Genomic DNA, 12,160 nt, shown 5'->3' with positions numbered 1-12,160 from the left:
CGTCTGGAACTAAACTCACAGTCTGGAGAGAGGACTGAGCCCTTTGGCAGGGGGCAGACTACAGGGGTCTATGCTGGTGCTGAGGCAGAACTTGGGTTTTTCACCCCTGCTGGGAACCAGGAGGCAGGCTTGAGTAGCAGTGGCCCAGGTTGGGGAGGGGCACAGGCTCATCAGAGCTGACAACCAAAACACACAAAGCTGGTTGATTAGCAAGTTGGTCTGGGGTCATCTACAGACTAGGGAACAGGCTGGATGAGTGAAGAACCTGATCCTCCTTAAATCATACCACCTGGGACTTCTGAAGCTTGGGACAGTGCAACCTGGAAACAGTGCCCCACTTTGAGCTAAAAGTCAAGTAAAAGAAAGGCAAGATGAGCAGACAGAGAAAGGTGAGGACCATAGAAAGTTTCTTCAGTGACAAGGAAGATCGAGGTGCACCCTCAGAGGAAGATGTCAACATCAGGGCCCCTATATCTAAAGCTTCCAAGAAAAATATGAATTGGTCTCAGGCCATAGATCCTCCTGCCAGGGAAGTCCAGAGATCTAATCTACCCTCCTCAGGTCCTGAGCTTGAGCATACGCAGCTTTCTCTACCTGCATTTGCAGCTTCTACTCAGTTGCCCGAGCAGTCAGCCTCAGCCCTTCCCCAGCTAAGCTGTGATTCTGACTTGACCTGCTGTGGTTCTCCCAAACCAACCTTAGAAAACCCTTTAAATTCCAGATATGCTCGTTTTGTTCATAATTTTGTTAATCTGCTTTTGTCTTTAATTAGTAACCTTATAAAGCATTTATATTATTAAAGGACTGAAGGAGAAAATGGAGGGGTTAAAGAAGACAAACTTAAGCTGAATAAAAATGACAGTCATCATATTTCAAGAAGACATATTTTGCAGAAATGTAGGTATTAATATGAGTATTGAGGATTTTAGATATTGGAATCAAAAGTGGTCTAAATTCACTCAGAGAAATGTCAGTTCAGAGGTTACTTTAAGATCTCTATGCTATTACAGCTACATTTTGAAATTAACAGCATGGGGTTTATTTTCATAGAGATGTTCATGCTTTTAAGATTGTGTTTTATACTTAGCTTTAAAAAAGGGGGGAATATTTGTAAAAGCCTTTTATATTCATGTGATCAAGTTTATATTTTATAATACTCTTATTAATGTTAAGTTCCTATCCATTAGGTTTCCCCAGTTAGAATTTCATTGTCTTTTATTCTTCTATGTGTATTTTGTTGTATTTGTTTATCTCTATTTTAAAACAATGCAAGATGGTTTTGATTTCATAATACAATGTTAATTCTGGGAGTATTGTGCTCTCATATTCTGAGTTGTTTGTTTTTGTTTTTGTTTTCTCTCAGCTGATTATTTGATCGAATTTCTATAAAACATTTCCCTGGCAAATTGGTTGCCATGGCAAGTGTAAATTGAGTCTAGAAGTATTATTTTTGATAAGCATATTCTAAAAAGAAGAGGGGAACATTTGTAAAAGTTTTCTTTTTTCAAAAAAAAGTTTTCTTTAAGACTATGTTGTGTTTTAACTTGTATTTAAATATGTTCTGATTTTTCACAAAAGTAATTGTATGCTTAGTAAAAAAGGTATTATTTTAAATTATTGCATAATTGTATATTATATTCTGAGTCAAGGTACATTCACATTTTTTGCGATCATTATTATCCTCAATTTAAAAATCCATATGAGACTTGGATTATGGGAATTTATCATTTAAGACATTAATTGCCTTCATTCTGAGTTATCAGATGCCAGTTGGCCAAGATGCCATCCAATCAAAAGAGAAATACATTCAAGAACAGACATTGAACTGTCACATGAGGGGAGACATGCATGAAGTCAAGGTACAGCCAAGGGAATGGCTTTTGACAAACTTTGAGGTTGGTTTCTCTTGGTTTAATTTTTCCTCACAATATTGTACAGATGGCTGGAAGTTTTCATCCCACCCACCTCATTCTACACCTGGCTTCTATGCCCCCTCCTATATGCCTGATGCCATGGACATCTCAATCCCATGCATCTGATGAAGTCTGACTCAGTTTCCTCCAATATGTTTGATGGCATGGACTTATATCCCATCCACCTATTTTAAGCCTGGCATACTGCATGGGCAGTATATATTGCTCAAGTGTGGGAATGCTCATATCCCATCATTTCTCTGTTCTTTTATGGTACCCCCATAATTATCTCAGGTGTCATGATAAATACAGTGTTGGATTTGGCCTTGACATCTGTTACCAATTATATTAGATTTTTAAAATTTCTCATAATGGCATGAAGATAATTTGACAGCTGATGCAAAAAGTGATGAAACAAAGATATGAATTACTTTTTAAAATTGATATTGCAATTGTCTTCTCAATTTACCCTCAACAGGAGGGACTTTAGTAATATTAAGTTTTAGAGAATGTTTCAGTTTTTGTTTTATTATATGTTTCATGTATAACAACTAAGATTCTGAATTCCCTTAGACATGTTTTTGAGAACTCTCATTGTTTGATTTGATTATTGAGGAAGCTATTTTAAAGTTGTGTTAAGCTCAATTTTGTAGGAAAGTTTCCTGGCTGATTACCAGCATCTACATATCAACCTCTGAAAAGATTTCCATTCCATGGCTACACCCAAAGGACATCCCAAGAATCATCTGAGAAAAGACTTTCAAAGACTTTAAATGAACAGTTTTGTTTTGTTGGTTTTTTTTTCCCTTCTGTTGTCATGCACACCATTTGTCATATGTATTCTCTGCAGAGGCCCTCCCTCTGCAGACAGTGTCAAAGCACCGGTTCATGAAGGACTGCCCCTCTGGACAAACTTTCCCCTTTCTCCCTTTTCTATATTGTTATTAACATATTGTTTGTTAGCATAGGGTATTATATTCTATTATTTTTGACTGTTTCATCAAGGAAACACTAACATGTTCCTTGAAGAAACAAAGGGGGGACTGTAATGATTGGAATGATGCTACCTGGTGGAGAGTTACTGTAGGAAAACTCTGCCATGAGGAGAAGGCGTCTGAGGGCAAGCCATGTGGTCAGGTCCTTGGCGTAAGGAAGTGATGTTTGCTCGTGGGTACTATCAAAGCTACTAGCTTGGAGCTGTGCGTGTGAGTGGATGGGATGTTCCCAGTTTCACAGGAGGCTTGTGGGATGAAGGAGGTGTGGTTCTCTCTCTTTTGTCAGGACTCTCGTGGAGAGTGGAGCAGAAATGCGGGCTTCCTGAGATAGAGAGCTGAATCTAGGCCTCTTTCTCTCTCTCCACCAAATTCTTATTCTCCTTAATAAATGCTTAAAAGTTTACGTCTTGCTTAAAGCTTATAATTTATTGGCGACCACTCAGATATTTTAGACAGACTAGCTAGAATTTTAGCCCCTTACTGACTAGGGAGGGGAAAGACAATTCAAGACAAGATCTAGAGTGGGATTTTTTTTGTTTTGTTTTTATCAGGGCAATGAGGGTCGAGTGACTTGCCCAGGGTCACACAACAAGGGTCTGAGGCTGAATTTGAACTCAGGTCCTCCTGAATCCAGGGCCGGTGCTTTATCCACTGTGCCACCTAGCTGCCCCCTAGACTGGATTTTTTTTTTTTTAAGCCTGCTATGGGGGTAGGTATTCAGGAGGACCTGACTTCAAAATGCTGCCTCAGACACTTGACACATACTAGTTGTGTGATCCTGGGCAAGTCACTTAACTCTCATTGCCCTGCAAAACAAAACAAAACAAAAAACCTACCTTTTCAGGAACCTGCCAACTAAATCAGTGACTCAGTAATACATCTCTTTCTGTCTGGGATATGCCTTTCCTAATCTGGTCACTAGGTCAGCTTTTATGTACATCCAAATTTACATATCAATTGCTGTTCATGTTTCGGTTCTGTGATTCTGACCTTGCCTTGTCATTAAAATCCTCTTCTGGAAATTTGGCTAAACAGCCACTTTTGTCTCCTCCAGTCTAGTTGCCACATCCCCAGATTCTCTTCCCCCAGAAGCTAAAATCATCTTTTGAGATGATGGGCTCCTTATAGATTATTCTAACATTTATAGCCCATCCCTCTGTTTCTGTTCTCCCAAAACAAAAACTGATGTTGACCTTAGCAAATTCCCCCTCTCAGCACCTCTTAGGTAGAATATAGTATTAACGTAGGGATTATTGAATGGAGCACCAGCCCTGGAGTCAGGAGGACCCGAGTTCAAATTTGACCTCAGACACTTAGTAGCAAGTCATTTAACCCTATTTGCTTCAGTTCTTCATCTGTAAAATGAGCTGGAGAAAGAAATGGCAAACCACTCCAGTATCTTTGCCAAGAAAATCCCAAATGAGATCACAGAGAGTCAGGCACGACTGAAACAACTTAACACAAATGTCAACATACTCAAGATTTGTATCATTTTAGGATATGGTGATATTTAAAGATGTGGTTATTTACTGCACCTTAAAGGAATGGAAACTTCTTGTTCCCACTCAGAGGGTTTTCTACAGAATTATGATGCTGGAAAATTATGGAAATGTGTTCTCAGTGGGTAAGTATTCAGTCCCCTGCAATTCTCCACTTACCTGTACAAATTTCTTTATCGCATTATTTGCTAATGGCTTTGGGGTTTCCAATGAAAACCACTTGAGAACTTGATTTGGTTAGTCCTCATCTCCCATGCTCTCAGGACCTGTCAAGGGAATTTTTTTGTTTACCAATGATTTCCCCACTTCTGTGGAACTAGGTGGCTTATGTATATCTTTACTGTCCCATTCTTCCACCTCCCTATCAAGGAACTTGACCCTGCTCCCTCAGGCCTGGGATTTATCCTAATGAACTCTTCTCAGTCACTTAACATACCATCTTATGCTTTTTCTTTCCCAATAAGCAGGATTCCCATTTTCCAAACCTGCTCTGGTCCCTCACCTAGAGCAAGGGAAGAACGCTTTGTTCAATATATCCAGGAAACTCAGAGGAAAGATGCCCAGAAAGGTCTTTGCCTAGGTAAACAATAAAGAACTTGGTACTCCTTCCCCTGTTGTCCTTCCTTTCTCTTTTTTTTCTTTCTCTTTTTACCTTTGGTCATATGAGGACACATGTTGAGCTCTGTTCCAATTCTGTGTCCAAGTTTTTAAATGTCCAAGATTTAAGTGTTTAAAAAACAAAAAGGGAGGGAGAGAGGAAACAGTCCTGGCTCTCAAGGAGCTTACATTCTATTGAGGTGCATACTATCCCACATGCCTGGGATTCAGTACCTACTTACATTTGACTTGTAAGGCCACCTCCTACAGGAAGCTTTTCCTTATCTACCTGTTAGTATTCTCTCCATCCTCATAACATCTTGCACTTATTTATCTGTATGGATTTGGCAGGGACTGTTTTTCATTTTGTCTGTGTACTCGGTGTGTAGCAATTAGTAGGTGCTTGGTAAATGTTTGTTGAATTATGTTGGATTGAAGCTCCCAGAAAGTGAGACTTTATAGAAACCCCCCAAAACCAAAGAGAAGCTAAAAACAAGGATATCCACCCTTCTACACCAATGATTCATGAAAGCATGAGTTCTTTATACATGAAAAACATGGTCTAAGATCTCTTCTTTCCCTGCTCCCTTGCTGTCCTGTATTTGTGGAATAATTGCAGATTCATAGTACATGTAGATAGACATCTTTCTTTTCAGTCTTTAGCTCAGAGTTAGAGAAGTGGTATTCCTAGCTCCATGTACCCCTAGGCATTGTTTCCCACTCACATTCCCATTTGTCTCTTATTCCAAATGTCAGTGATATGCCTAAAGTTTGCAAAATGACATTATCCCCAGTGATCCTGTCATGTTCTTCACAGTAAGTATTTGCATCATTACTGCAAAATATTTTTCTAGGTTGAGCAAGTAATATAATACGAGTAAAATATTGCTTCTTAGATGTAGTCAAGTATGCTAAGATGTAGGAACAAAACTAAATCCATGAAAGTTTTTTAAAAATTTTATTTTATAAGGTATTTTATTTTTCAGTTACATGTAAAGATAGTTCTCAACTCCTGATAAAGGAGCTTTACAATTTACAAAAATACAAGCTTTACAATTTCAGATTTTTCTCCCTCCCTCCCCCTTCCCCTAGACAGCAGGTAATCCAATATAGGTTATGTGTCTATATATAGATATATAGATATAGATATAGATATACACACATATATATACACATAATAACATTAATCCTATTTCTGCATTAGTCCTGTTATAAGAGAAAAAATCAGAGCAATGATGAAAAACCTCAAAATAGAAAAAAACAACAGCACCAAAACCAAAAGAAATAGTATGATTCATTCAGCATCTATACTCCACAGTTCTTTTTTTTTTTCCTTGGATTTGGAGATCCTCTTCTATCATGAGTTCCCTGGAACTCTTCTGTACCATTGCATTGGTGAGAAGAATATAGTCCATCACAGTAGATCAACACTCAATGTTGATGATACTGTGTACAATGTTCTGGTTCTGCTCATCTCACTCATCATCAGCTCACGCAAGACCCTCCAGGTTTCTCTGAACTCCTCCTGCTCATCGTTTCTTACAGCACAATAGTATTCCATTGTATTCATATACCCAACTTGTCCAGCCATTCCCCAATTAATGGACATCCCCTCAACTTCCAATTCCTTGCTACCACATAAAGAGCAGCTATAAATATTTTTGTACATGTGGGTCCCTTTCCTCTTTCCATGATTTCTTTGGGAAAAAGACCTAAAAGTGGTATCACTGGGTCAAAGGGTATGCACAGCTTTATTGCCCTTTGGGCATAATTCCAAATTGCTCTCCAGAATGGTTGGATCAGTTCACAGCTGATGCATTAGTGTTCCAATTTTCCCACAGCTTCTCCAACATTTATTATTTTCCTTTTTTGTCATTTTAGCCAATCTGATAGGTGTCAGGTGGTACCTCAGAGTTGTTTTAATTTGCATCTCTCTAATCATTAGAGATTTAGAGCATTTTTTCATATGGGAATAGATAGCTTTGGTTTCTTCATCAGAAAACTGCCTGTACATATCCTTTGACCATTTCTCAATTGGAGAATGACTTAGATTCTTATAAATTTTATTTAGTTCCCTATATATTTTAGAGATAAGGCCTTTATCAGGAGTACTGGCCACAAAAATTGTTTCCCAGCTTTCTGCCTCCCTTCTGATTTTGGATGCATTGCTTCTGTTTGTACAAAATTTTTTAATTTAATATAATCAAAATCATTCATTTTGCATTTTATAATATACTCTATCTCTTGTTTGGTCATAAACTGTTTTCCTTTCCAAAGATCTGATAGGTAGACTATTCCTTTCTCTCCTAATTTACCTATGGTATCACCTCTTATGTCTAAATCATGTATCCATTTTGACCTTATTTTAGTATAAGGTGTAAGATGTTGGTCTATGCCTAATTTCTGCCATACTATCTTCCAGTTTTCCCAGCAGTTTTTGTCAAATACTGAGTTCCTATCCCAGAAGCTGGAATCTTTGGGTTTATCAAACACTACATTACTAGTGTCATTTACTACTGCATTTCCTGAGCCTAGCCTATTCCATTGATCTACCACTCTATTTTTTAGCCAGTACCAGATAGTTTTGATGACTGCCGCTTTATAGTAGAACTCCAGGTTTGGTACTGCTAACCCACCTTCCTGTGAATTTTTTTTCATTATTTCCCTGGATATTCTTGATTTTTTGTTTTTCCAGATGAATTTTTAAATTATTTTTTCTAGCTCTATAAAATAATTTTTAAGTAGTCTGATTGGTATGGCACTGAATAAGTAAATTAATTTAGGCAGTATTGTCATTTTTACTATATTAGCTCTGCCTATCCATGAGCAATTGATATCTTTCCAATTTGTGAGAAGAGTGTTTGGAAGTTGTGTTCATAGAGTTCCTGGGTTTGTCTTGGCAAGTAGACTCCCAAGTATTTTATATTATCTACCGTTACTTTAAATGGAATTTCTCTTTCTATCTCTTGCTGCTGGGCTTTGTTGGTCATGCTGATGATTTATGTGGTAAATCCATGAAATTTATGGAGAAAAGTTTCAAAGCCGTATATGGAATAATTAGAATGATATAGGCAGAGTAATCTGCCTAAAGGATTCAGAATAAAAGAATTATTAGATTTGTGCTCATTAAAATAGGCTTGTCTTCCTGGAAAAAAAAGGGAACTTTGAGCAGGATTTTAAAGGTTGAAAAAAATTTTAGACAGACTAGCAGAGGTCTTTCAAGCATAAGGCCTAGATTTGAAAAATTAACTGAGCTATATGTCCTTCCTTTCTTCCTACTTGTGGTCAGTTTAGTAGAGATTGAGGGAACAATAATTCATCTTTATATCTTTTACAAAGTCTTTCCTCACAACAACCTTTTTGAGTAGTGTTAAGGGCTAAAATTCTAGCTAAACTCATGCAAAATTAAAGCAACAATTAGTGTTAGAACTGGGAAAAGCTGCGGGAATCTCTTCAGGTTTCTCTGAAAAAGCATGGTTGAGAGAGGGAGAGATATTTCCTTGTGTGAGTAAGTTGCTGGCTCTTTTAATAAAAAGAAAAATAGAAAATCCACAAAAACAAAGCATTAACATGATCTTATCTCCCATTTGTCTGGTTAAACAGACTAAAATAAAAAATAGGGTAATTAGGAAGTTTAAAAGGTGCATTTGAAAAAATTTAAAGGGAAAACACAGCCAGTACGCCAGTACTTAGCAGTTAAAAGGAGAGGGTAGGGGAAATTTCTTACCCAACCAGAAGATCAGAAGACTGAGGTTTAGCTTTCCTCTTCGTGGTCAGCCATCTGTTAAGGGCTAAAATTCTAGCTAAACTGTCTAAAATATCTAATGAGTGGTCGCCAATAAATTATAAGCTTTAGCAAGAGTTAGACTTTTAAGCATTTATTAAGGAGAATAAGAATTTTGGTAAAGAGAGAGAAAGGCCTAGATTCCTATCTATTAAAGGGAGAGCACATTTCTAGCTCCCTTCTCCACCAGAGTCCAGAGGAAAGAGCGCGAGAGTGAGCGCCAGTCTCTTCCTTCCTCCTCCCATTAGTCCGCGTCACTTCCTGATGCCAAAGAAAAGACTCCTGGTCTTGTCCTCAAAGACCTTCGCTTCATGGGCAGAACTCTTCTACAGTAAGTATCCAGCAGGTGGCGTTATTCCAATCGTTACAGTAGGTAGTGGAAATATTGTCTCTATTTTTAGATGATTTCTCATCTGAGACTGAGTTTTGAAGTTGTGACTTGCCTGTGACCACCTACCTACATAAATAATGGAACTGGGATTCAAATCCACCTACTGAATTCTGCAATGAGAAAGGGTGAGGTGGTTAGGCAGGGATTAGGGAGAAAATGTGAAATCCATTGTCAAGTACTGTGTCATGGTAGACTGTCATATAATTTAAGTTTGGCTACTACATTTTTCTTGTTTTTTTTTTTTCACATTATTGTAGTCGTGGATCTTGTTCTCTTGATTTTTGCATTCTTTGCTCTGTATCAGTTCTATATCATAAGCATTATGGCACAATAATATTCTAATACATTCATCTACCACAATTATTTCATCCAGATTACTAGATTACTTGATTACAAGGATGCTTTGTTTTTTTAATCATCTATTTTTATTGATACAAAAAATAAATAATACAAAAAGTATTATTAATTTTTTATTATTTGTATTACTTGTTTCCTTTTTTATAATTTGTTTCCATTAAAAATTTTTTTATTCCAACTTAATGAACAGCAGGTAAAATGAGCATTACCATCTACAAAGTAAAACAGAAAAAATAGGGTTGTACGTGAAACCATAGATCTCTATTATGTGTGGCTTGCTTTTTCTTGTAAGTATAGAAATTTCATTAAAAAGAAATAACATATTTGCAATAATTCAGCATGTAACTTTCAAAGCTATTCTGCCTAGTAGTGGGATTTCAGGGTCAAAGGGCATGGACATTTTAGTCATTTTCTTTTTTTTCTTCCTTCACTTAATAGTATTTTTTTCAATTACATGTAAAGATATTTTTAAATTTAAATTTAATTTTTAAAATGTAATAAACATTTTTATTTATAGTTTTGAGTTCCAGTTTTCCTTTCCTCCTCCCCCCCTCCCTGAAGCAGCAAGCAATCAGATATGGGTTATGTATAATCATACATGTAAAACATTATCATATTTGTCATTTTGTACAAGAAAATTTGATTAAGAGAATAAAATGAAAATATTCCATAAATATCAGTGTAAAGATATTTTCAACGTTCATTTTTAAGATTTTGAGTTCTAAATTTTTCTCCCTCCCTTACCTCCTCCCTCTCTAAGACATCAAGCAATGTGACATAGGTTAGATATGTACAATCATGTTAAACATTTGCACATTAGTCATGTTGTGAAAGAAGAATCAGAACAAAAGGGAAAAACCACAAGAAAGGACAAAAGTGAAAATAGTATGCTTCGATCTGCATTCAGACTCCAAAGTTCTTTTTTTTTTTTTTTTTGGTGGATTTGGAGAGCATTTTCCTTCATGAGTCTTTTGGAATTGTCTTGGATCATGCTCAGAAGAGCTAAATCTTTCCCATTTGATTATCACACAGTGTTGCCGTTACTGTGTAGTGTTCTCTTTTTTCTGCTCACTTCATCAACATCAGTTTATATTAGTCTAGATTTTTCTGAAATTTGACTGCTTATCATTTCTTCTAGCACAATAGTGTAATGATTGGAATGACGCCACCTGCTGGAGACTTACTATAGGAGAGCTCTGCCCATGAGGTGAAGGTCTTTTCTTTGGCGTCAGGAAGTGACATTTGCTTGTGGGAGGAAGAAGGGGGAGCCTGGTGCTCTGACTCGGGCGGAAAGAGGAGCTAGGAATGCTCTCTCCCTTTAACAGATAGATGAATGTAGGCCTTTCTCTCTCTCTTTACCAAATTCTTATTCTCCTTAATAAATGCTTTAAAAAGCTTATAATTTATTGGCGACCACTCATTAGATATTTTAGACAGACTAGCTAGAATTTTAGCCTTAACAGTAGTATTCCATTACATTCATATACCACAGCTTGTTCAGCCATGCCCCAATTGATGGGCATCCCCTCAATTTCCAATTCTTTGCCACCACAAAAAGCTGCTATAAATATTTTTATTCATGTAGGTCCTTTTTCCTTTTTTATGATCTCTTTGGGATACAGACCTAGTAGTGGTATTGCTGGATCACAGGGGATGCACAGTTTTTTAGACCTTTGGGCAGAGTTGTAAATTGTTCTCCAGAATGGTTGGATCAGTTCAGAACTCCACCAGCAAAGCATTAGTGTTCCAATTTTCCCACATCTTCTCTAACATTTATCGTTTTCATTTTTTGTCATGTTAGCCAATCTGATAGGTGTGAGGTAGTACCTCAGGGTTGTTTTAATTTGCATTTTTCTAATCAAAAGTAATTTAGAATATTTTTTTATATGAATATATGTAAGTGAGATTTTCCCCTCCCTTGGTTATCAGAGATTTAAAGTGATTTAATTGGGGGGGGGCAGCTAGATGGCGCAGTGGTCAAAGCACCGGCCCTGGATTCAGGAGTACCTGAGTTCAAATCCAGCCTCAGACACTTGACACTTACTAGCTGTGTGACCCTGGGCAAGTCACTTAACCCCCTATTGCCTGAAAAAAAAAAAGAAAATAAGAAAAAAAATAAAGTGATTTAATTATGATAATAATCAGCATATTAACTGAAATTTGTGATTTATTGTTTTAATTGTATTAGTAGATTAAGTCTCTCTTCTTACTACTTAATAATGTCAGATGATACTTTCCAATGTCAAGCATTAAGTAATATCACAAGATACAATAGTCAGCAATACTATATTTTAGAAACCATGAGTGTTATGCTTGACTCAAGGGGGTCATACAGCTTACTAGTGATATGCTTGACTAGAAGGGGTCATGCAGCAGAATTATGACCCTGTTGCCACAAGAAGACTGATAATAGTATTGGAAAATGCTGAAATTTGTCACGTAGGCAGTTTCAATATTTCCTAAGATGCTTTAATTTTAGATACTTTTAATTAGTATTGTACAGAAGCATTCAAGCTCTGGAGGGGCATAAAACCCCATTGATTTTGTAACTCAGGGTCTTTCAGGTCCAACCCCTGAATGACTGGCTTTATTGTGAGGCCTTCTCTTAGTAAACCTGTTTTCTT

This window comes from Dromiciops gliroides, chromosome 4 (assembly GCF_019393635.1).
Source record: "Dromiciops gliroides isolate mDroGli1 chromosome 4, mDroGli1.pri, whole genome shotgun sequence".
NCBI lineage: Eukaryota > Metazoa > Chordata > Mammalia > Microbiotheria > Microbiotheriidae > Dromiciops > Dromiciops gliroides.
This window is presented reverse-complemented; position numbering follows the sequence as displayed.